The 21,602-nt window shown below is 32.7% G+C and overlaps 2 non-coding genes across 2 annotated transcripts; both read left to right on the top strand.

The window, feature by feature from the left end:
* The first annotated feature begins 1,351 nt into the window (after positions 1 to 1,351).
* On the top strand, positions 1,352 to 1,424 carry TRNAM-CAU (transfer RNA methionine (anticodon CAU)). The gene has a single exon. It is a non-coding gene; the product is annotated as a tRNA-Met (tRNA).
* A 3,138-nt stretch (positions 1,425 to 4,562) lies between these two features.
* Positions 4,563 to 4,635, top strand: TRNAM-CAU (transfer RNA methionine (anticodon CAU)). The gene has a single exon. It is a non-coding gene; the product is annotated as a tRNA-Met (tRNA).
* Positions 4,636 to 21,602: the final 16,967 nt, after the last annotated feature.

The following is a 21,602-nucleotide window of genomic DNA, read 5'->3' as shown; positions in this document are numbered from 1 at the left end:
GCCCATGTCAGGCCTATTCGCCTCTGTATTTCATTTGTTTGATTGTCTCTGTTTATTTTGATCTCGTGTCCCAGATATTTGTAAGTGTCTGTTTGTTGTATGGTATTATTGTCGATAGTTATATTTCCACTCATTACGAGATTTGTCATAAGTTTAGTTTTCTCAAAGTTTATCTTTAATCCTGCTCTTTCAGACAGACTTTTAAGCGAATGTAGCATAGAAACCGTATCCTGTAAGTTATCTGCGATTAATACGACATCATCTGCAAACCTCAGATGATTTAATCTTTCTCCATCTATATTGATGCCCATATCTTGCCATTGGGTGTTCTTAAATATTGACTCTAGAGCTGCCGTGAACAATTTTGGTGAAATATTGTCTCCTTGTCTTACTCCTCGACCTAAGCTGAATTTTTCTGTGTCTTCGTGTAGTCGTATACTTGATGTAGCGTTCTCGTAGATGTTTTTGATTAGTGACGTGTACCTGTAATCTATTCGGCTTTGATTTAGGGCTTCCAGTACGGTTTCAAACTCTACAGTATCAAAAGCCTTCTCGTAATCGACAAATGCAAAAACCAGTGGTATGTTGTAAGTACTCGATGCATTTTTCAATTAAGATCTTTATGGTATGCAAATGGTCATTTGTGCCATATCCTCTCCTAAAGCCTGCCTGTTCTTTGGGCTGATAGAAATCAAGTTTAGGTGTTAGTCTCTTTGTTAAGATTTTCATAAAGAGTTTATACATATGTGTCAAGAGGCTGATGGGCCTTTAAACATTAGTTTTTGTTATTTTTGTAGTTACCTTCGTCTTCCGTTTCGTCACTTCTCTCTTTTCTATTTCTTTTTTGTCTGGAGTATTAGTTATTTTCATTTAGTTAGTTTTAGTTTCTCTGCTATTAGTTAGGTATTTCATTTGTCATTTTATTTTCTTCCATGTTTGAACCTGGTATAGGTAACTCTCTAGCTGAAACAGACACACTGTTTTTTAACGTCCCTCTGCTGTTGTAATTTAGCTTGTTATTGTTTCAAACTTATTCTTCTCTTTTTTATCAATTGTCTTGTATCTTTGAAGACTGGATTTTAACTTATACTCACAGTGTTGCTAGCTTCATGGCGTTTTAATTAAGAGTTTTGATTTTGTACCTAAATGTTTTTCGTGCGATGCAGTCTTATATTATAATTCTCCTTTTTTGCCACGAGTTCATTTAAATTTGTAAAATACTGTAAATTTTTGTATAACGTATGTATATTATGTAGGGTTATTTAGAACTTTTGCCAAAAAAAATAATTAGGAAAACGTTTTCATACTTTTCAGCTAACAACATCTAGTAGTTCTGAAAATTGTTAATCGGGCCTCGGTAGCGCAGTAGGCAGCGCGTAAGTCTCATAATCTTAAGGTCGTGAGTTCGATCCTCACCCGGGGCAACTTTTTTAATTCTAAACTTTAAATTGCAGCATTTATTATTTCCCGAGTTATCTAAAAAGGCTACAATAATTATTATTTAAAAATATTATTACAGTAGGGCATTGTTAATCCGTAGAGGCAAAAACAAGGATCGAGGCATCCGGATTGTAGTAAGCCATAATGTTAATAAAACATAATGTTTAACCTGAGCTTCTTTAATTGATTTTTAAATTACAGTATAAAGAAAAATGTAAATATTTGTATAAACAATGTAAGAAAAACAGTGAGTTCAAATAAAAATATAAAACATTAGTTAATAATTTTTCTTGAAAAAATCTGTAATGCTCTGTAAATTTATGGTTCCTAGCCGCATTTGCACAAGGCATAAATGTCACTCTCATCTTCATCATTTTCCTTTCGGAAGCAGACTTCTCATTGGCAGAGGCTAAATTTTTTTCTCTAATAATTTTCTATAACCCTAGTTGGAATGGTGAGATAGTTTAAATTTGTCTAACCATCTCCTGCTTGCATTAAACTCGATATTGGAGTTTGTAATCTGGCGATGCAAAACACGAGCTTTCTCGCAAATCTTATCAGCACTTACAGGAACATGTAATCGTCTTTGTTGCAAAAACCACGTAAACTTTAAGATTTTGTCTTTGTTTTTCTTTATGTAGCCCACAGTTGACCTGCCAATACCAAACCTCCTAGCAATAATAGGGTAGCTGTCACCTTTATCTAATATTTCTATAACCCGCAATTTATCTTTTATTGTTTACGTGCTGGCGTCATGATGTTAGCGAGCGCGCTAAATTGACACTGTACAAATACAAAAAGCAATAAACAAAAGACTGGTGACAGGTTGGCTCACAGCAGCCCCGCACCTACACCCGCACGCGAACCCCATTGCCGGCCGGATTACAGCGATCACCGAACAAGAAGGAGTCCGGATTATTTAGGTACTACTGTATTTGGAATGTAAAAATGTTATTTGAGATTCCAGTATAAATATTGAAATAGCAATAATGAAAATACACTAACTACAATTCATTAAATATAATATTGCTGGCTTTTTTGCAACTAAAGTATATTCATTTAGCAAATTCCCATCTGTAAACATACGCACGTGTTGATATTCGCCCTCTCATTCGTCAAGAGACTATTAAATAGAATTTATTGCCTTAAGCCAGACGGATTCTCATGTTACAGATCCAAACTTGCCAGTCTGTTTAAATTCAAATTGTAGCGTGTTGCTTTTTAAGTCGATATATTGTGTGTTATATGTTATAGTTATTGTTAAGTTATTTACTGATCGTGTTATTTTTTAGAGTTTAGTTTAAGTGTGATTTAATGATTACATTTCAAGAAATTCTTACACTAATAGTTTCAAAAGTAAATATTTTTAAAAATCATATTATACACCTCATTACCAACCTGTTTGGCTTTCACGTGCGTCTGTTGACAATTGGGAATAAGTAAAATGAATGTACTTTAGTCTAATTCTACAGTGTTTTTCTATACATCCAGCTACTATTATTCAGCTGAATTTTGATATACTTATTCCTTTTTTTTTAACTATCCCACAGAGATATTTAGACTAACTTAAAGGAATTCCATTTTTCCAAACAACGTTTATGAAGTGGAACTTCATAATGCTGGCCAATAAAGTACTTTTTCCTACTTGAAATTTAAGAATTTAAAAATATTAATAATTACAATTTTATTATTACTTCGGAATTTAGTGATAAGCAAGGGAGAGAAAAATAAAACTTACCGATTTGTCGCACGATTTACAAAAAATGCTTCATTTTCTTCTAGAGAGAGTTGCGTATATTCAATCTATTCGGCTATAGGAGTTGCTTAGGCCCGTTCAGTAAAAAGTCTTGTTCAGTACCTATTCAATTTTGAGATTTTGAAAAAGTTTTTGACAAGATCCGACACACCAAAATGCTAGAAATTTTGAAAACAGCTGGATTGGACGATGAAAATTTACTAATAATTCCAAATCTATACTGGCATCAAGTGGCAAGAATAAAAATTGAACAAGAACTGTCGGATGAAATAAATGTAAAAAGAGGAGTGAGACAAGGCTCACCTTGGCCTTTAGGTACTCTTAAACTTTATTACATTAAAGGTTTAGTCATAGTAGTATGAATAATATGGGTAGTAGCAGACAATTAAAAAAAAATGTACAATAGGCTAAATTTACAAAAAAGGCAGAACCTGCAAAAGATACTTAGGATGGACAAAATATGCAAAAATTTGTCATCTTGTCATCTATGATGAACAAACTAATTGTTTTCTTATTGTCCTCTTCTGGAATAAATGTATATTACTAGATCTAAAGGTTTTGCTACTTGTTTAGTTATTTTCTTTAGGAGCAAGGAAGGCTGTTGTTCACGGTAACTAGATTATTTACACTCAGATAAAAAAAAATGCAACGCAGAAAATTTCAGTGTTTTTATTTTTAGGCCTAGTTTAATGATTTTTTAGCACACTTGTAAAACTTTATAAATTTGAATTTAGTATGGTGAAATTTTTAATAAATTTGTATTTGACTTATTATACGGAATTAATCGAAAGGTCGTTTTTTTACCCTAACTTTGAAATATCCTGTGGAATAATTCCGTTAGCGGATTTTCGTAAAACCTTGTTTTTCGGTTGCAACCATGTCTCCTAACCGTTGTGTTTTTTGTTTCATGTCAAAATATGCATTGGTTCATTTTTTAGAGCCAATGAATTTGCCACCCACAATTTGGGACTTTTTTAATTATGATCATTTTGGAGTTATTTTGTTATACGACGGCGTGGATTTGGTAACTATTATCATTATGTCATATTGACTCTTACATTTTTATTTACCTATGATTGATCATATGGTTCTTACTGTCGACGATTGTGCGAAAGCACAAGTATATTTAACGTACCTAGAGACGAAAACTAACAGTTGACGGAAGAAATCAAACAGAATCTCTCAACTATTTAACATTTTCAGATGTAAAACATTTTTCAGTAAATATAATATCTATATCAGAATATTTCATGACTCGTTTTAGAAAGACTACACCTTTAAAGTCACTGTTTTTCTTGCCTTAATTCCAAATTATTTTTAAATTTACCGGCACTCCGCCTCTGTAATTTTAACTGTCAACTTCCAAGCCTCGGTGGCGCAGTAGGCAGCGCGTAAGTCTCATAATCTTAAGGTCGTGAGTTCGATCCTCACCCGGGGCAACTTTTTTAATTATCATAATAAATAAAACTTTTTTTAGGCATAATTACTTAATTACACATTTAATAACGACTCGATATATTTATGTGTAAAAGAGGCTTTTGTCTTTCGAATGTCGTGGCTGCGCAGTCTTATATTTTCTACCTTTATGACTTTTATAACCACTTTTATAGCTCAGCTATTACTTTAATGAGAAAAATCTAGTTTTAATAAGCCAATTATTTAATTTAAAGGATTTGAAAGAATTCTATAAAAGCCAGGAGCTAATTACATAGGAAGCTTTGCTAATTTAAGACTTTAATAAAAATATCTCTAGATATCTCTAAAAATTTTTTAGCTATAATATCTGGTTCCTTTCAATTCTTTTGTCCTGTTCTGAGTATGATTTTCTTTTATTTTAATAGCTTTCAAAAACTTACCAACGGCATTTGCTCTGTTTAACACAGCTTCTATGATCTGCATCGCTATTCACGTATAGATCAAAGTCCAAATTGCGGTGCCATATAAGAACACTGACAAAATATAGCATTTTATCATTATTTAATCACTGCTAAGTTTAAGGTATGGTTACAGAAGAAACGTTGTACGAGCTGCTTCAATTCTGCATTTTACCTCTTTACTTGGATCTAGTAAGTCTGTAATTTAGCATCCCACATATTTAAAGTGAGTAACCCACTTAATATTTTATTGATTTGCTCTAGGGAAGCAATGCCGTGAGTTTTGCCAGTAAATATCATCAATCGTGTCTTAGAAATTGTAATTTTTAGACCCATTTCTCTTTTTGTTATATTTACACAATCCAATATCTCTTGAAAGCATTGGTGACTATCGCATAAGATAACAGTGTCATCAGCGTATCTAAACCTATTAATAATACAAGACACACTCACAAATACACATAAAAATAAGATTAGATTTAAGACCAAATGCATTGTGAGGTTCTAATCACACAGGGTGTACCCTTTTGGAATTCACTATTGACCTCTCCTCTCTCTCCTCTTAACCACCACAAAGGCAATCATGGGGATCACCAACCTCTCTAGCTCTTCTCAGAGGTATTTACTGGTAGAGGTTCTTAGTCGTTGTTGTTACACAAATCTAATAACTTAGTAGAACATTTTACTTTCCCAAAAAAACAAATACATTTAAGACTGAAGGCGCGTGAATTATGGACAAGCGAGCAACTTTTGGTTAAGGAAGCTAAATAACGACTGTTGATTAAAGCAAAGAATTATGCGATAAGTGAATAACCTTTTGTGAAGCAAGCTAAACAACAACTACCGATTTAAAGAAAGAATTATTTACCGGCTGCCTAAAAAGTTTAAGATTTTGAGTTTTTATACAAAAGTTTTTATTAGGAATTCTGAAAATCCAAAGTTAGGCTTTCCATAGTAAACAAACTTCAATGTTATTTCGTCGTAAGAATTTGCACTAATGAGAAAAGAGAACATCTAAAATACAATTAAAAAGCTTAGAAGAAGCCTTCATAAACAAAGAGGTAACACATTTCAACCAAGAAGTTGAGAAATAAAAGAAACTAAAAAGAATAGTACAAAGTATCGGAGAAACAAAGACGGTTTACTTCTAAGGAAAACAATGGAAAAATTAAACATATATGGGCGAAATATTTCCTAAGATCTGTTCAATACAGACAAACAAGAGAAACTAGAGAGAATTGGTAATAAAGGGAAAAAGGGACGTATGAAGGACCATCATCATCATCACCATCATCATTCTGGCATAGGTCCTAGCTTCTTTAAGAATTTCTCTTTAGTCGTCCCTATCCATTGCCTTTCTCCGCCAAACATGTATTCCCATATTTCTCATGTCTTCATCGATGTTATCAAGGAACCTTGTTCTGGGTCTTTCTCTTCTTCTCTGACCAATTACTATTCACCTCAGATGTCCTATCTTAATATGCTTTACGATATCGAGTTCCTGGTATACTCTATAAAGTTCGAAGTTGTATCGTTTTCTTCACACTTCATTGTCATTCACTGCTCCATAGATTCGCCTTAGTACTTTTCTTTCAAATCATTCTAACATGTTTTCATTATTTTTAGTTAGAATCCAGGTCTCTAAACTATATGTTAGGATTGGGGGTATTATTGTGTTGTAGAGGTTTATTTTCTTATTTTTCGATATAATTGTGAGTTTAAGGAGGAGATTGAGCCCAAAATAGCATCTGTTGGCCGTGAAAATTCTGCGGTTTGTGAATGCTCCAGTTCGATACAGAGTTCGGGTATTCCATATTCCTAATCTCAGTTCCATTTTTCGTTTGCAGAGTAGTCGTCGTGAGTTTCGTCCAGCTAATAGTTCCTGAGGTTTCGTAATATATGGTTTTCTACAGGAAGAGGTTGTCAGCCTCAAGCTCAACCCACAACCTGGAGGACCAGGGACTCTTCTGTTAGGGTTGCCATACCTTAGTCTGTTTTGGTTGGCGGTTGGTATTTTTATTTCCCAACTACCCACCGCTTCTATGAGCGGTTAGGGCGTTTCTGTATCAACCATCTGGAGACGCGTCCGATTAGAGAAAGACAAATTTCCATAGGGTTGAGAAGAACCAACTTTGAATAAAGTTAATGATATAATAAGTTTCGCTAATCCCCATTTTGTCTACTGATAGTCTATGTATTTCCTTAAATGCCCCATAAATCTTTTTTGACTGGGATAATATTAGTATAAAAATGATTTTTGTAAATTGGCATTAACAGCATCGTCCCAGTCTCGATGGATTATGTATATAATGGTTAGTAACTTCCGAAATCCACTGATATTTATCTAAACCTACATATAACGGTAAACTTATAACAAACGATTAAATAAAACAATCTGTAAATATTATTATTAAAGCTTTTTAAAAAAAAATTATAGAAGGATAATTGTTAAATACAAAAACATTTTCCTAGCTTTCATTCACTTTTTCTCGCCATGCAATCCGTACCCTTTCCGAGATCCGACACAGACTTTTGCTTGTGCAGCTAACCAACGAGCGGCTCAACTTTAATTACTGCAATTTATATGACGATCTTGCGATTTTTCTCGGGCACAATTAAAAAAGTCGATTAGGAGTTTCTTCTTCCATTAAACTAAAATTAAATGGGCCTCCAGATGTGCCACGAAGAAGGATTACTAACTGTCAACGAAACTTTATAAAACGCTGTTACGTCGTTGGACTTTGAATTTTTCTTTTCTGTGAGGACGTGGTTGAGAAAAATCAGCGGGAAACTTCAATAAACATTTTATAAATGTCGATATTTTAAAAGATGTATATATACCAATTTTGGTAGGGCTACTATAAATTCTATTATATTATTACGTCAAAAAAAAAACGTCAAAAAACTCAGGTTTCCTAGATGTCCATGAGGTAGTGCCAGGATTGTAACCGCATTAAAAAATTAATTATTAGTTTTTTAATGCATATACTAGCTATTTTTATTATGTAGTAGATAATGTTTCAAAAACAATAAAGAGCTTAATTCTTATCTATCTGGGTCACATAACAAATGAAAAGAAGAAGAGATAAAATCAGGTTAGAAAAAACCAGTTACTTTAGATAACAGACTAAGTAAAACTCAGATTTAAATTAAAATAAAAACATATTTAAAACAAATATATCCAACCAAACCAGAGCTTTCTTCTTGCGTATGCTATTTTATATCATCATAGGCCTTTCATATCCTCTAGCACCCGTCGATGGAAGAGGAACTTTTGGCAGGAGTGGGTGTGTATGGAGTGCTGACAAGATGGAGGCGATGCACATCGTTACAACTTGAATAAAGTTCTGTATGGGCTCAGAAATCTTGTTGACTAATCAAATTTCTCTGGACAGTAATCTTCTTTACCTATTTTTACCTTCTTTACCGAAGGTTCTTCTTGTAAAAGCTGTCCGGATATCGTTTATATTCACAAAACTAATATATGCATGTAAAATAAATGTTTATGGTTCTAATTGCTATCTACAATTCATTTATAGAAAACTAAAACTAAAAACAAAACATATACGTTTCAAAAATGATTTTATAACTTATATAAATAAAAGAGAATTTTGTAAATTTTTTTACCAGATTTTCACTCTTTTAAGTAATGGTGCTTTTTAAAACTCGACCATAGCTCTGAGGATGATTTTGTAAGCCGAAAGACTTACTGTCTTCTTTGATTTGTCGTAAATTGTATGTTTAGAAAAAAAAAACGTATCATAGCGTATCAAAAGTATTTAAGCAAATTCTCCCTTAAAGAGGCTAGCCTAGGGCTAGCCCTGAGGTTGGCTTACATTTGATGATGGATGGAATAACTGTTGATGATGTTGATGAAGCTAAGTCGACAGTGTACGCCAAAAAGTCAAAAAACTCTGATTAGTTTACGTATGAGGCTTCTTCTAGACATGTATGAAAAATGCACAATTTTTGTATGTGTTACTTGCATATTTTGAACATTTCCAATAGCAAAAACAATAAAGAGCTTGATTTTTATCACTATCAGACTATCGAATGTACCCAAATTTTTGGCGAGCAGTTATTTTCATATTGGCAATTACATTTTCAATTTTTTTAGGTTTTAAAGCAAAAAATATTCAAAAATACAATTTTGCTGTAAATGGAATAGTAAACCTTGTAATAGACTATGTAAAGCTTATATGGTTTATTTCAATTAGGAAAACAATTACTTTTAGCCATTTTTTACGAATTTCAAAATACAATTATTCAAGCATGAACTGCTAATACAACTAATCCTCGTCCGTCTATTTTCTTATATTTCTAAAATGCTGGATATTATTGTTGCAGTTTCGCAACTGTGTCTAAACATTTATAAAATATTAACAGACTTTGTGGTAATTTTGATTCTCCCCGTATATTTAGTCAAGATTCAGTGTACAAAAACACAGCGGTTTTAAAAACAAAACAGTACAAGACGAGCCATCTACCAAATGGTACAGACGTGTGTTTGAGATAAGAGACGAGTTCCATATGCCAAATAAGACAGACGTGTTTTTAAGTTCGGGGTAGAGACAGTAAGAGAAAAGACAGTTCCTAGCGTAGGAATGTGCTAGTGCTTCACTGTTGCATGGTAAAGTACATATACACAATATATCATATACACCATAGCTTGATGCTGCATCATCTTAAGTACCGTTTACTTGGTAGATACAGTTCATATTTGTTTGTTTAGAACTTTATCTTAGATTGTGCCGCGATTGAACATTATCAATTAAGAACATTTTGCATTTGTTTTGTTTTATTGACTGTATTCTAAATTTGTATTATGTTAACACCGATTATATTTCATGTGTGTTTTTGTATTAATAATTGTATTAATTATTTGTATGCACCTCTTTATTGGTCGGCAAACTATTGATTACTATAACATATGTATCTATATATATTGTCTTTTGTCTTTTTCTGTATAGTATGTTTGCAGCTATAAAAGATTTGTTTATTAGTTTTACTTTATTAGTTTGTTTATGTGTATTTATGTTTGATTTTACTTCTTTTTAAAATAGAGTTTCATATCCTTCCATCTTTCATATAGCTTCCATTTTTTTTTATTTTAATAATAATACCAGCGGGTTTAGATTTAAAATAGACGTTCTTCTTCCCTTCTGATGACCTTAATTGTTATATAGATGTCATCGTATGTGCAGAATCCAACAATTATCTATACTTTTTACAATTTGCAACAAGAGATTTGTATTTTCTCATCCCCTAAATGGATTAAAGGATCATTAAAGGGATTATATTTTTATTGTTATAGCATGAATTTCAAAGAGATTTAATAACACCATTTATGTCTATTTAAACTACGAGTAATACGTATTTCTCTCTGGGATAAATGAAATTTTTTTTCTATTATAAAATATCAAGAACATTTTAATGTACTCGCTTAAAATACAGGCAATATTAGTGTTTTTATGCCTTTTTAAAATGTTTATTGTTATAAATGCAAAAAGTAGGTACAATATGCTCTCTGTATATTTACTTAGTATGGTGAAAATACATAAATAAAGTCTGGTACATTTTTTATACGCTATTTATAGCGTATATATATATATATATATATATATATATATATATATATATATATATATATATATATATATATATATATATATATATATATATAAACTTTATAAGCGTATTACAATTTGTACAAGTATACAAGCTCTTCCCTAATTGCCGAACATTGTATACAGTAAACAACAATTAATCAAAAACCTACCTAAATGGTTATCCGGTTTGTATACCTACTCGATTCTTCCCATCAGGCCCCTCACACGCGTTCCCTACGTAACTAATTCATCTATAACAATCAAGTTGATACCTCAAGGGACATTAGAACATCACAGCAAATTCGGTTAAGGTAATAGACGTTACGGAATGATATAAATTGATACCATTCATGAGGATGTATTCTGTCTTAGTCTTGTTCTGGAATCGAATGATTATGACATCTGTCTACTTTAATTATCCTGTTTATACCTGAGAAGAGGATTTCATAGTGTATTGGAATAGGGACTGACAGGTAATGGGTATAGATTTTGCAGCCGACGTTGTTTCGAAAGAATTTGAATATTCTATAATTAAATTACAAATCATATATAAGACACATATCAATAAATGAGTTTTTGATAACATTATCTCGAAAAGTTTAGATGAAGAAGCACTATTTTTTATTTCAAAAAGGTAATTTTCTTTGGTATCTACATTCAAATATTACAATTTAAATCATAAATAAAAAAAAACTTAATAAGAAAGTATAAACATCACCCACAACACAATTTTAATACAAAATGTATACCATTTTTGTAAAATGGTATACATTTTGTATTAAAATTTATAAAAATTAATCAAAATAAATTCATAAATTTTCAGAACGTTTTCGATCCTCTCAGATCATCATCAGTAAAAAACGCACAAATAAGTATGACCACTTATTTGGAATTTATTAGAAATTTAAAACAAAAAGGGTAAAATTTCAATTGAGACTGTTTAATTGAAAATGTGGTTAATATTTCAAAGGTCGAATGACACTTAAATTAATTTAAATTCTAAGTTTCTGATTCTTAAGACACTGGGTTTTAGATGGTTTAAAATACCCTAAATGAAATATAAATGAGTTTGACATACGGAGTTAAAGGGCGAGCGCTTGTTTATTGTTTACATATACAATAATTTCACGTTACTAGCCTTATTATAAATACAGATATCGTTATTCAATGTGGACTGGGATTTTTTCAAGTTGTCGTCTACTTTCGGTATAACTGGAAGTGCCACATTCAGGACAACCTTATATTGCAATGTAGCGTTACCAAAAACCTACAGCTTTGTACTTTAGATTTTTAACATAACTTTATCCGCCATTACTACATCCGCATTATTACCCAAGAATATGCGTTCACTACTGTACATCAAGAAGATCTAAAACTTATCAAAACAGCTAAAACAATGATCAGAATCATTTGGGAAGCTTTAAAAATGTTGCAAGAGAAAAATGGTCCATGATAAACGATCTTCAAAATAAAACTCACACAGTTTAAACATTTTCTTCTCAAAACCCTAAAAATCTAAATGAATACTTTGTTAATGTGAGTAAAAATATAATATCAACTATTTTGCCACAACAAGATCCTATTTCCTATCTCCCTGATTCCAAAAATGTCTCGAATTCATTCTTTATAAGACCAGTTGATAAATCTGAACTGATCCAAACAATCAGTAGTATAAAAATCAAATCTTCCTGTGGTACTGATGGACTACCAAAAACAAATTTTTTTTATCTCCCAAAAAATTTGTTGGAAGTCCTCTTCTCACTAATTAACGATTCCTTTGAAAAAGGTATATTTCCAGAGTACCTAAAGACAGTCATTATTATTCCTCTTTATAAGGGTGGTGAAAAATTTAATGTCTTCAGCTATAGACTTATTGTCTACAGGTCCCATCAAAAATTATTGAGAGAAATTATAAATCCCAACTTATGTCCTTTCTCGTTGAAAACAACATTTTATCACAAAGTCAGTTCGGCTTTTTATCTAATAATCTACCAGTGATACTATGTTTTCTGGGCTACATGAGGTCTATCAAGCACTAAACAATAATCTTTACACTGCCACTGTTTTTTGTGACTATGCCAAGGCTTTCGATTCGATTGTGTAAATCACGACATTTTAACAAACAAACTAAATTTCCACGAAATTCGAGGTACTTCTCTGAATTGGTTCCAATAATACTTGAGGAATAGGAAACAACTAGTTAGAGCAAATGATACTGACTCTAGTCACAAAAGCATTGTATGTGGAGCATCACAACATTTAGTACTGGGTCCTCTACTTTTCCTTATCCTTATAAATGACATCACTAACTTAAAAATCGATGGAAAAATTTTTCTTTTTACTGATGATACCAGTATTCTGGTAGGAGTTATCTTCAACCCTTGCTTCATAATAACAGCCAGATCAGTATGGTTGATTCTGTAAAATTTCTTGGTATTTTTATAGACAGCAACCTTAACCGGTCCTTTTATATCGATTTTTTAAGTAAGAAACTAGCCTCTAAGATCTGTTTTAAAGGAAATCAATTAAGCATTTTCTAAAATAACATATTTTTCTTTGTTCGAGTCTCATATTCGATATGGCCTTTTTGAAGTTCTAGTACAGCTGCCCAATACGTATAATGATCGTACTTGATAAACAACTTTAAAGTCAAAAGCGGACAGACGAATAATCTAACCAGCTAACCTAGATAAAGAAGTCTTCAAATTTTCTGCGCTGTGACCGATCGCTCAGCATTAGTTTGGCTTAAAAATGTGAAGACTTGTTTATTTAGGTTAGCTCGTTGGATATCTCGTCTGCCTAACAGCTATGTAACCATTTATACATGGATGTATACATGGATGTAACAAAAGAAAGAAAATTTTTTCATCTTTATGACTCGAATGGTTATACATGATCCAGTAGTTGACTGAACGCGTACGGAGAAATATGTAGAACACTTTTTTTCACCACTCCGGTGATTTTTGATCATCCTCCTCCTCTATATTTTCTCCTTCGTAAGGATGTAGTGACGTCATGTAATTTGTTTGACTATTTATGTCCAATTGTCTCTCTCCTGTGCGTGTTATTTTGCTTCGGAGAATGAGTAACCAGTCATGTCCTACATTTGGTCCGACCATCGTATTGGAGATCTTCCTCTCTGGATCTTTTACCCGCTATGTTACCTTCATCTATCATCCGCTTCATGCCTTCTCTTCTTCTAGTTGTATGTCCAAAATATCTCAGTATATTTTGGTTGATAGTTGTGATGAGTCTAGTTTTTATGTTAAAGATCTGCTAGAATTGGGTTCATTGTGCGATGGGCGGTCCATGGTATGCGCAAGATTCTACAGTAAACCCACATTTCAAATGCCATTATACGTTTTGAATCCGATTTTTTTATTGACCAATTTTCTGAAGCATAGGTGGCGACAGGAAATATCAATGCTCGAACAAGGCATAATTTTGTGTTGTTTGTGATGTCAGTGTTCTTCCAAATTTTTGTGAGTTTGGCTGTTGCCGATTTGGCCATTATGATGCGTCGACGGATCTTGTCTTCGCATCCTTCACTGTTAGTAATAATGGAGCCTAAGTAATTAAATTGCCTGACAACTTCGTAACCTGTCATGTTTCTTATCTCTGCTTGATTGTTTCTGATTCTATCGATGATCATCACTTTGGTTTTGTGCATATTTATTTTCAAACCATATTTCGTACTTACCGTGTCTAGCCTATTCATAATTCGTTCCAGTTCTTCTGGTGATGACGCCAATATAACAGTGTCATCAGCATAACGTATGTTTCTGATTTTTCTTCCTACTATCGTTGCTCCACTTTGCAATTCCTCAAAAACTTGACGCATAATATGTTCACTATATATCTCGAATAGAATAGGGGATATTATGCATTCCTGACGAACTCCAGATTTTAATTTTAAGTTTTCCAAAACCACAATATTAATTTATTGTACATTTATCCCATTTTACGGTATCGAAGGCCTTCAAATAGTCAACAAGGCATAAATGTGTTTCTATGTTAAACTCTTGAGATTTTTCGATAATTTGACGAATATTAAGAATATGTTCTGTTGTTCCTCTACCTAGGACGAATATGCATTTTTCTTGGGGAATTCGTGGTAAGAGAATTGATTTTAGTCTTTCATTGATGATGGTTAGAAAAAGTTAGAAGAACCTTTTTTTATATATGGGAATCAACGTGAGTTTACCCCAGTCATTTGGCCACTTTTTGGTATTCCAGATCTCATTTTAAATTCTTAGCATTACTTCAGTCCCTAATTCTCCTATTTCTTTGAGTGTTTCAGCTGTTATTTCATCTTCGCCTTCTGCTCTTCTGAATTTTAGCTTTTTAATTGCCACCTCAATATCTGATTTCAATATTTGAGGTTTTTTTTCATACCTTCTTTTGTCTGTATTATTGTCTAGGTCATTGTTAGAAAATAGTATTTCTCAATATTGTTTCCACAGCCCTGCGATACCAACTGGGTTTGTTATAGTATTTCAACTATTATCTTTCATGATCTGTGTCTGCGGTTTGAATTCTCTCGCTAGATTCTTGACTTTTGAGAGAAGTTATGTTTTTATTATCATTATTTTTGTCCCTTCTGCACAAGTGTTTTAGAGTTGTATTTATAGTGCATATATCTATTTCTTTTTGTTGTGAATTTGATGTGCCGTTTCTAAGTTTTCGTCTTTCTTCTACAAGATTGATAGTCTCTTCAGTCATCCAATATTGTTTCCTAGTTGTTTTGTCTTTGGGATTAGTATTGTTGATGGCTTTAGTGACCAATTTCTTTGTGTATTTTAAACGTTTTGTCAGGATCTTCGGTAGTCACTGGTAGGTCAGCTTCTGCTAATGTTTCTCTAAACTGTTAGGGGTGTTTTGGGCTCAATTTTTGTCTTTAATTTCTGATTTTTTTACTGTGCAACTTAATGCGATCATATAGCGGTGAATATAGCTCAATAAAATGAAAGATGGTTTCAAACACCACATTTCTTAAATATTTATAATCAACTCACCATTTTTTTCCTTTAATATACTGAAAAAAAATTAATTTATCTAAAATGATTTGCGATTTTTTCTTTCTCTATATTTATGAAACAAAATCGCGAAATTAGTGATATTTACGTTATTTTCACATAAAAGTATGGAATGCTATCCGGAAAACAATATATTGTGAAAAGAAGTTTACCCGGAACTTTTCCAATAAAATCAGAAACAAGCAATGGTTTTAAACTTTTATTCAATACGCTTTATCGAACAAAATATAAGTATACTAAAAACAGACACATGGCTCGGCTGTGTGTGGAGAGAATTAAAAAGTTCGGAAGGTTTATTTTATTTGTTAAAAGAATTTTATTAAAAAATAGCTTTGTGTTCAAAAAGTGCTGAAATAAAAATGAATGTAGTAAAATTTTTGTGCGTAATTAACATGGTGTTGTCAAAATAATCTTAAATATTTTGGTGGATCCTTCATCTTCGTCTTTTAGTATTACGTAATTAATATATATTTAGTACTTACCATAAAATACTAGTGCAAAAGGGTGAGTGATAATTTCCTGGACCAGTTATTTATGAGGACAATACCAAGACCTCCAATACTGGAGAGAACGACAGGCAAAAACAACATAACTGCTTATCGAAAGATATGTAAAAATTGAACTGGGACATGTCGAAATAGAAGTACAGTACATTCAACCAACTTACACCTCTAAACGATTAATGGAATTCGCAGAAAACTTTTCGTTGTAGTAAAAAGCACGGTAAACTGCACTGGAGTTCTCCATAATCTTTTTATTTACTTACTTTGTTTAGGATATTTTGCCTGTACTTTCAGTTAGAGGTAATTTGTATAAAAGGACCAAAACTCAAATAGATTTTTAAATTTTATTGTTTATTTGGCTAATAATAATTAAGAGGAACAGCAATATCGTCTAGGCATAATGCTATTGATGGCAACTACTTGCAGCGAATTCATGAATTTGTTGATTCGTTACCTAACAAAAGAAGTCCACTAGTCAAACAATATTCAAAAAAAAATACCTGTCTGCTTCAATGAACATTAAAATTATTCATGAAATGTTTCTGGAGAAGAATCCGGATATCACCGATAAAATCATAAAATATAACTACTTCTATTCGTATTTTAAAGAAAATGTCGATCTTTCGTTTGGCCGACCTCAGGTGGATGTTTGTTCACTGTGTGAAAATTTAAAAACAAAGATAGCAGATCCATTTTTAAATGAAAATGCTGAAAGGGTTACTGTAGCTGAGCTTCGAGTGCATAAAAAAAGAAATTCTTCGCAAAAATAGATGAAATAAGCAGAATGTGCAGAGAAAGAGAGGATGTAATGGCAATAACAATCGACTACATGCAGAATCTACCGCATCCCCATATTCCTGTGCAAAAGGTATTTTACTACAGGCAGCTATGGATTTATGAATTTTGTATTCATGATATGAAGAACAACAAAGCCTTTTTTTATTCATACCAAGAAGGAGAATCATTGAAAAGTCCAAATGAAGTATGTACATTTTTGCTCAATTTCATTGAAGAACACGTACCCTTAACGGTAACTGAGTTGTATCTTTTCTCAGACGGATGCCCCGGCCAAAATAAAAACAATACCCTAGTGCGATTTTTGTTAACGCTAACATCAAGTGGTATGTTTCAAAATATCACACATTACTTTCCAATGAGGGGACATTCTTTTAATGAATGTGATCGAGATTTTGGAATTGTGAAAAGAAAACTACGGAGACATGATAGAATATACTCTCATGATGAATATATTTCTCTTATTGAGACTTCTTCAAAAAGTAAAAAAAAATAGCGTTCACAAAGTCGTTGAAACGAAAGTAATCGACTTCAAAAAATAGTGGCCACAACACTATAAGAAGCAACTTTTGTTAACCCAGATATTAATACCGTCCTTTTAAAAGGCAGTGTAAATTATGCGTAATTTAGGTTAGTACAGCTACCAACTGATAGATGGCTCTAGATGGAGTGTTTTCAAGAGCCAGCATTCGACAAGTTTTAACGATTTTAGTGCGCGCACATGCTGTAATTGTGAGGTTATCTGTGTAAATTGCCAGGTTTTGAACTACAAAATGGATGCTTATAATTTGAGGTAAGTCTAGAATTAAAAAACTGTTATTTCACGGCATTGGCATGTGGATTATTGTATAATAGGGTCTTATGTACGTATATTCTTGGTTCGAATAGTTGTCACGTTGTTTCAAAGGCTCGCCGCTTGTGATTTCATTTTGTTCTTTTAAAAGGACGGTAGTAATTAGTACTACCAACGTGCGTATTTTTTCAGGAGGCCTCTCAAATTGCATGAGCTATTAGAAGAGCTTGATTCTTATGAAATCAAAGTCCCTCCAGATGGTTTGATCATATTTCCCCCAGAAAATGCCAATGATGATGTCACCGATTGCGACTCCGGCGATGAAGAACTAACTACAATAAATAATTTACCGGGTAGTCAGTTGAGAAACGATGTAGAACTTGTTTTTGACAACGCGACTGAATTACCACAAGATTCTGTGAATTCCAGCCTACCAGAAGAAGATTCGGGTGATGACAATATACCATTGGCTTTGTTTATTTCCAAGGAAAAGCTGCCCATCAATTAGAGAAGAGAATATCTGCACACTGGATTCAAGGAGACTTGTATCAACACCCTGATTGTACTTACTGGAAAACTCAATTTGGACCGAAAATGACTCAGTCGCCGATGGAAATTTTTAATTTGTTTTTTGATGATGAAGTCATCAATTTGGTTACCGAATACACTAACATCTACGCAGGACAAAGAAATCTTTTGAACGACATTACTCAAAATGAGATTCGATGTTTTATAGGCGTTCTTGTATTGAGTGGTTATGTGGTTGTGCCGAAAAGGTACATGTACTGGGAAAATCGTGACGATTCGCACAACGCAATGGTGGTAGCTGCTATATCTAGGGATAGATTTTCCCACATAATGAAAGTTTTGCATGTTTGCAATAACTTGTCATTAGATAAATTTGATAGATTTGCCAATTGCGACCCCTATTCGACGTAATAAACAAAAAATTTATACAATTTTCCCCTTTAGAACAACATCACAGCATAGATGAGGCAATGGTTCCGTATTTTGGTCGCCATCCCACAAAACAATTCATCAAGGGAAAACCAATCCGTTGGGGGTACAAAATGTGGGTAGAAGCCCTTCGTCTGGGATACATAGTTTGGTTTTCTCCTTACCAAGGTAATTCCACTACAATACCTGAACAATATAAAGTCCTTGGACTGGGTGCATCAGTAGTTCTATCCTATGCAGACAGATTGAATGAAGTATGGCCTCAAAGGCGATTCCATCTTATTTTTGATAATTATTTTACTTCTATTCATTTACTGCATGAGCTAAAACAAAGAGGCATATTTGGTACAGGCACTGTAAGGGAAAATCGCACCATGAAATGCCCTTTACCCTGTTCATCTATTATGAAAAAAACTGAACGTGGTAAATACGAGTATCGTCTTGATAAAAATACAGGAATAGTGGTTTGCCGCTGGCATGATAATAATATCGTTTCTATTGCTTCCAATTTTGTACCAGTAATGCCTTGCTTCTCTGTAAAGAGATTTTCACAAGCAGAGAAAAAACATATTCAAGTTCCTCAACCAAATATTGTTAGAATATACAATAACTTCATGGGTGGCGTTGATCGCAGTGACCAAAACATCAGTTTATATCGAGTGTCCATAAGAGGAAAGAAATGGTATTTTCCCTTTTTTGCTCATTGCGTTGATATGGCTATTCAAAATGCGTGGCAGATTCACAAAACTTAAGACGGTAAACTGGATCAACTTGAATTTAGAAGATCTATTGCAACTAATATTTTGGAAACTTTTAAAAAAGAAACAAAACGCGGATCTTCAAGATATGACGGTATTAACCACTTGGTTATTTATCAAGAAAAGCAATCGCGATGTGGATATTGTCACAAAAAAGTCCAGTTTTTGTGTGAAAAGTGCAAAATACCTTTACATCCAAAATTTTGTTTTAAATCCTTTCATTCTTTGTAAATTGATACTAATAAAATCTGGTACCGTATATTACTACCGTCCTTTTAAAAGAACATGTCAAAACTTGACAGGTATCGTCATAAAAAAATATATGATTGTGTTTTTTGGTTCCATATGCTATAATTTCCATGAAAATTCGAAATTAATTCAAAATGTTAACAATAAAAGTTTCAGTAATATCTGAGTTAATATCAAGCCATGGCAAGAACATTGGCACTGATAAAAAAGTTTCTTTTCAAGTCAGCAATTTCTATGAGTTTCGATATTCTAAGGAAACTCCTGGCAAAGTAACTGCTTTCCATTTGTTGATGGAATAATCCAATCCAATAATAAACTGAAATAAAATAATGATTGCTCCATTTTTTCTTGGACTCGCACACATTTGTTTCGAAAAGGTAACATATGCAAAATATTTAAACAAATATTCTGTTGGCATAGTGTACTTTAAGCAATTGACAACCATGGCATTGTGCAAACAACACATCCACTATCAACTCATATATTTGAAAGATTTTTGTAACTTCATCATTTTTGAAGAAAATCAGTTTGTTTATCTTCCTGTAAACTTTGCGTTTATGTACATGTTATCTTTTCAAAATAAGTAATTCAATTAAAAAATGACGTTTAATGTTTTGCATGTATTGTTTATTAGATATTGCTTTTACCAAATGTCTCTAAGGCAGTTGTCTTGTCAGATACCTGTATCAAAGACTATCTTGGGAAAATCGCTCCCTGGTCTAAAATCTCCAGAATGCCAATCATCGGCATTTAAGTGTAAAATCCACAACTTGTTTTAGTACGATTTAATTTTCACGTTTACCGGATTATATTTTCATATAAAACTACTCTGAGGATCGTTGCGTTATTCAAATAAATGCTCTTGTCTGGTAAGGAATAGGCAACGATCAATTAAGAGAAGATCCAAGATCCAGGGGTCCTCGGAAGCAACTCGGAGTCTCATCCTCTTCCTCGCATCGTCGTAGCGTCCTTATTGGTAGTATTATTACGAGTCCCGAATAACAGGTGTATTATACAAGCACAAAGCACTGTTAATTCCTATGTGTATGTGCGAGCGGCACATTGTGATCCACATTGTGAAGTTAATTAGTTAACCGTTCTGCAGACTAAATCGAATTATCATTTTAAACAGTTTGGAGTTAATGAAACGTTCTGTCTGTGACACGGCGCTTAACAATAAAGGTGATGATCTTTGTCTTGATTACAAGATGGAGAGAAAAGTTAGGGTTGTATCGTTACACGAAGCGATACGGTTACAGACGTTGTCGACGGTGACTGACGATTACTTTGAAGCGGCTCTTAACACGGTGACTGCCTTAGAGAAAGAAAATCCAATCAAATAAAGAACGTCATTAACTTGGTCTAAGATTGCTTCCTTTTTGGGTAATGGAAATTATGCCGAATAGTTTGAAATCGAAGTAAATTATCAGTTTACTTTATTTTTAATTACAAAAAAAAGTCGTTTATATTTGAAGACAAAGCTTTTTAATTAAAACTGTTTTATTAATAAGCCTAGAGTGATACAATTTTGAAGAAACTTAGACCTTAAAGTACATATTTAAAAATGATAATGTAACAATAATAATTCAGAACTAATGAAAAATATTTAATTATAAATTTACATAAATCCTTTATTCCCTAACTAACTTAGGCAAACATTTTTCATTCAAAATACATAAAGGATACAAGAAACAATAAAACGATGTAAAACCAAATATTATTCCTAATTAGTTCATCTTTTTTTTATTTTTTATTTATTTCATTTTCGATTTCAGCGCCTTCTTTATTTTCCCATAGACGAGTATAAAAATGTCTATAAGTTTCCTCTATAA

The sequence above is a fragment of the Diabrotica undecimpunctata genome, chromosome 6 (assembly GCF_040954645.1).
Source record: "Diabrotica undecimpunctata isolate CICGRU chromosome 6, icDiaUnde3, whole genome shotgun sequence".
Classification (NCBI taxonomy): Eukaryota; Metazoa; Arthropoda; class Insecta; order Coleoptera; family Chrysomelidae; genus Diabrotica; species Diabrotica undecimpunctata.
This window is presented reverse-complemented; position numbering and strand designations above follow the sequence as displayed.